Below are 6000 nucleotides of genomic sequence, written 5' to 3' on the forward strand. Positions count from 1 at the left end.
CATTATGAAGATATTTCAGTTTTCCTTAAAAGTTTTGAAGAATCGCCGTTCTAAGCTTACAGATGGCTTAACGTCTATTACAGAGCTGATTGTGTGGCGATTTGGTATTTGGAGAAAGAAAAGTAAGAACAGGAATTGGGGGTTAGTACGTTTAAAAGAAACAGTACTTCTGTAATAAAGTATTTCATCGAAGGTCACGCATGGTTCAGCAAGCATCTTGCGTGAGACATGAACTATCACTGCCCCACCGTGTTCCCGTGTTTAATAACATGCTTTAACTCCTATCATCATAAAAATTATATCACGTATACTTTTCAGTATTTTAATTATTCAGAGAGCTGTAATATTACAAATGTAATGGATTCTGTGTCCTGTCGGATGAAGAGAAAGCCCGGAAGCACGTAGCAATTCACACGTAGAAGATCAAATACAAAACAAAGCATTTCACGTGCTACTTTTGTTACGATGGGATTTGAGAAACTAGTAAATTAAACGATTATGATGAAGTTTATGATGTTCTACTTTAATGACAAAATGAACTACGTGATTAAAGTGGAAATTTTGACATTAAAGTTGACATTTTGTGCTTTTTCCCCACTGTGTGCCTTTTTTTTTCTCTGTACACTAATAAGCTTTCATATGACACTCAGACGGTGGGCTACGACTCGCCTTTTCATGGCAACTTTGATATCTGACAACCTCTTTTTGATTTTGGGCACTGTGCAACTTTGTGAACATGAGCTTTCCAGTTTCTCCGACATGCTGTGTCACTTGATCAACTTCCTTTTGTTGATTATACAACTGTTTAAACCAACAAATAGTATGTTTTTCCTTGCCTCCACTTGGTATTCGCTGAAATTCTTCCATTTTCCCTTGTACTTTTGCCATTGTCTTTTCACAGAAGGCTGATCTTAAGGGCTATTTATATTGATTTGCATATTCAAAGAGGCGTAATTCTGGGAGGAGACGGGGCGGGACAGCAGGCGTGTGCACGTGTGTTAATTTTCACACTGACCGGTGTTTATGTAGCGGAAGAATGTGGAAGTTGGCGAATGCACAGATTTATGCATCTGGATTTTTTTGTGCGTAAGTACATTTATGTTTTTGTGCTTATGTCATGTTATAGTGTGAATTCTATGCACGGCGTTATGCATGAGGCCCCTGGTCTTTTATCCCAAGGAAAGTAAATTCAATAAATGTATGGATAAGTAATTTGTAATTATTCATAGATTCTGTCCTCATTCAAATGACTCAAATGTCATTCATTTCCTCAAAGGATACTAATAAGTAAACAAAAATGATTAAAATATGAAGATAGCAAATCAAGTGGATTCCAGAATATTCATTTAAAATTGTTTATTTAATGAGAATGAGGGGCAGAACTGTGTTCAAATCCTGGAACTGAATTTGTGGGGTTTGTGTGTTTTGCCTGTTTTGGCGTGGATTTGCTTTTATTCTTAATGTGTTTTAGGAAAATTGGCAACTTTTAAAGGTCTAAAAATGGACTGTCACCTGTGCAGAATTGCTTCCTGACTTTTGATCCATGCCTTTTAGATAGACAATTCACCAGGACACTTAATTGAATAATTTATTTAAAAATGAATGAACGAATAGACAAATTTTGGACAATATATTAAAACAAAGGTTTCTGAACTGTTTAGTTACTTCATTCACAATGATGGAATTCTAGAAAAAAATAGGTAAAACCAGATGTTCCTCAAACAATCCAAAGACAAGTTAAAGGATTCCATATTGGAACACATTGTGACTCACAAAAGACTGTCATTCAGTCCACAGATCATCTTTAGTGCAGGGGATATAGTCTACCCCAAACCCCATAGTCATGGCAGAAAATGGGAGAATGGACAGATTAGTAGACAAACACAGAGAATATTTTAGGGAAAGCAAGAATCTAAAACTATAAAGCTTGTTAATTCTTAAACCTTAATTGAATGAGTCTGATGGACTAAATGGTCTCCATTTGTTTGTGGAAGTTCTTCCTCTTATGTTTAGCATTGTGTTTGTCTAGGTAACCTGAAAACCAATTTAGAGCCAAACACTTAAAGTTAAATTATGGCCATGTTGTTTTTTCCTCTTTTAGTATGTTCAATTCTTCTAAAGTTCACCAATAACATTTGACCCCGTGTTAGTTTACAGACTTTACACTCTGACAGCTTAGCACAACATTTAAGTGTTGCTTCCTCTTTTTCAAAGATTTCCTTTTATAGTGTGGCTTTTGTCAAATGCTGCTTTTTCAGAAACCACTAACTATCTTCACAAAGAACACAAATTAGTAGACATTACAAAAAGCTATTAGGCACGTTATATATAAAGCACGTTTCCACACATAAAAGTGAATTCTCAGGCACAACAATGTTTATATCTTTCCTTGTTATTGCATCCTTATTATTATTATTATTGTTGTTATTATTATTGTTATTACATGTGTTTTTTTATTAGATATTTTCATTTGATGCATTTACAGTGCTTTAAATTCATGAGCTTTGACTTTGACAAATTCTTTTTAGTGTGTACCAGTGGTAAGCCCTGTTGTTTCACTGACCCATCGTCCACGGTTCAAATTCTGTGCACATTCATTGTCTGTGAGTGTTTCCATGTTTTATCGGTCTGTGTTTTCCTCCACACACTCCAGTTTTCCTTCCCAAAGACTTGGGTTTTAGGTTGTTTGGCAAACTGAAATCAGCCTGAGGCATGTGGGTGGACAGTTCAATTGATTCAACTCATGCATTTCATCAATCAAAAATCTAGAAGTCCAAATATTTATTTGTTATATAACAACTTTCTTTTATTAAGTATATTTAATATTGTGGTCCTTTGATGAAAAATGAGAAATTTCATATTTTTGAAAATAGAAACTTTTCAGTTCTTTAACTTTCAAAACCAGAACTTCTAATGACTGTGTTTTTTTAAATCAATAAGGATTTTCTTTAGTTTCAGATGTATTATTTAAACTTAATCTGTGCACCAGAAGGACAACACACCTAGTAAATTATACACTATGACAAGCCAAAGTAACATTTAGACATATCTCTAAATTAATTTTGGATATTTTAAAATGTAGTTTATCTTCTCAGATATGTGAAACTCATTTCAAAATACAACAATTTATTTAATTGAGCTTAAATTCTTGGTAGCTGCGAGAGACATCTGTCACACATTTATAATGTCACATTAATAGTAATAATATGAGAATCCCTACTAATTTTAGAAAATTAGAAAGATAAAGTTGAGAACAACCTTTCAGCCCAACAGAGCTTACCAGTCCTATCCATTTAAATAGGGACTGGGACTGCCAAGTCAGAAGTTTTCTTTTTTAAATTGTCTTCCTTTTTAGTCATTCTGTTGTGTTCAAACCGTTGTCTATCTATCTATCTATCTATCTATCTATCTATCTATCTATCTATCTATCTATCTATCTATCTATCTATCTATCTATCTGTTACCGTATATAGTGCCTTTATCTATCTATCTATCTATCTATCTATCTATCTATCTATCTATCTATCTATCTATCTATCAGTTACCGTATATAGTGCCTTTATCTATCTATCTATCTATCTATCTATCTATCTATCTATCTATCTATCTATCTATCTATCTATCTACCTACCTCCCAGTGTGTCCAAGGTTTACCCTGTGATTTCCTGATAGGTTTGTTCAGCCATTGAAATGAAATACAATGAAATAAAATAAAAATAGAATGAGGAATAACCTTGGAGGTCAATCATCACCCCGAATGTGGATAGTAGACGTTACAAAGTATATGTGTACCAAATTTCAGGTCAATAGGTGAAACGGTTTGCTACAGGTGATTTACAGTTTTTCTCGATTGGTTTGGCTCATTTCCTGAAACCGAGATGACATTCTCAAAATAACATGGACAAATCTCCAAACCACCTTGCAATTGTTCACAACAGAATGTCATTTTTCATTGGTTTAATCAAATTGCAAATGCTTTAGTACATGTCTCAAGTGACTCTGTGCTTCTTTTCAAATGATTATGTACAAGTAGCTACAGTTAGCACAATGAGCCCACATTTAGCACATTTTCCAAATAAATAGATCTTGCCGATCTAAACTGATTAGTTGATTTTTCAGTGAAATGGTCACTCACTCCAAAACATATCAGCATGGTTTCATTGTGTAAGTCATCATATGCACAATTGTCTGTTCAACTGTCAAAATTAGTCAAAGATATAATACCATGATAGAATATCTTGGAACATTTGATAAAGTTATGACAGTACTTGACAATCAATCAGGTGAAATTAGAACTAACGAAGGAGCAGTTTCCCACATCTCAGATGACCAATCAAACAGGTTGTTCAGATACCTGACAGGTGTTGTCTATGATTATGACTGCTGCCAAAAGTATATAGACAGAGCTTGGCGCGGGGCCAGTTTCATTTGCAGTGTGAACATGGAAGCACCTCGCCAAGTACAACAGCAACTTCCTGCTCGAGGAAGAGGAGGAAGAAGAAGAGGAAGAGGAGGAGTGAGAATGCGTGGAGGAATAGGGGGAAGAGGCCGAGGAGCACGGAGGCACCATGATGTCCCAGATTAAATCCGGGCCACCCTTATTGACCACGTCATAAACCATCGCCTCACAATGGCAGAGGCAGGTCGCCGAGTGCAGCCTAATGTGCCTCGGTCTACAGTCTCCTCCATCATCCAAACCTTTCGCAGGGAAAACAGGTACAGAACTATGCTATTGAACTATTCAGTGTTGGTGTGTGTGTAGGCCTAGAGTACTGTAATATCGTCATGTGATGTTATATGATACTATAAAATGACAAAGACAAAAAAATGGAGAAAATACTGTGAATAGTATTCCAGTCACTGTGCAGTGCATCACACTTCTAGTACCATAAGACAGCAGTACAATTACATTGGTAACTCATTTTGTAACAAATTTACAGTGTTGACCTTTGACTTGTATGTCTAGGATTGGACGACAGCCTCAAGTGGGTGGCAGAAGAAAACTTCTAAATGAACAACAAGAACAAGAAATATGCAACATGGTCATTGCAAATAATGCCATCACACTGAGACAGATTCGTAATGCAATCCTGCTAGACAATGTAATGTTCCAAAATATAAACTCTATCAGCATCTCCACAATAGACCGGTATTGAAGAAACATCAGATGACCATGAAACAGATTTACAGGGTACCATTTGAGAGAAACTCTGACAGAGTGAAAGGGCTGCGGTACCAGTATGTGCATGTAAGTCAACTACTGGTTGTCTATCATTGTAACACTATTACAGTAAGACATGGTTACCACTGTTTTTTTGTTTTGCGTTATCCTTTTCACCTTCAAAATCCAGCTTTGTGTGACTAGAGCATTTTTCCTAGAAATTGTCTTCAGTTTCCCACTCCCTGTTTGTACAGTACTTTAGATCCTCCTTGCAGTATCTGTCTCTACTTGACTGATTAGATTTATTTCTATTCTATTGTAGAGAATTATGGCATTAGAAGGCAACGAAACCCCTCACATCCTAGTGTTCGTTGATGAAGCTGGCTTCAACCTGGCCAAAGGTCGAAGGCGTGGCCGTAACATCATTGGCCACCGAGCCACTGTGGATGTCCCAGGCCAGCGAGGAGCAAATATAACAATGTGTGCCGCTATATCAGAAAGAGGTGTGGCCACACACATTCCCAGTTTAGGGCCCTACAATACACAAAAGCTCCTCAATTTTTTGGACCACCTTTATACTGATCTGATCCCAGAAAATGAGAGAGGTGTAGAAGGACCTCAGCTACCACATTATGTCATTGTGTGGGATAATGTGAACTTCCACCTGCCCACGATCAGAACCTGGTTCACCACCCATCCCGGATGCTAATGGAGTTTCTTCCACCTTACTCTCCTTTCCAGAATCCAATTGAGGAGTTTTTTCAGCTTGGAGGTGGAGGGTGTATGAGCATCAGGCTCAAGACCAGAGGGCCCTGCTGCATGCAATGGATGCTGCATGT

This window comes from Polypterus senegalus, chromosome 2 (genome assembly GCF_016835505.1).
Source record: "Polypterus senegalus isolate Bchr_013 chromosome 2, ASM1683550v1, whole genome shotgun sequence".
NCBI lineage: Eukaryota > Metazoa > Chordata > Cladistia > Polypteriformes > Polypteridae > Polypterus > Polypterus senegalus.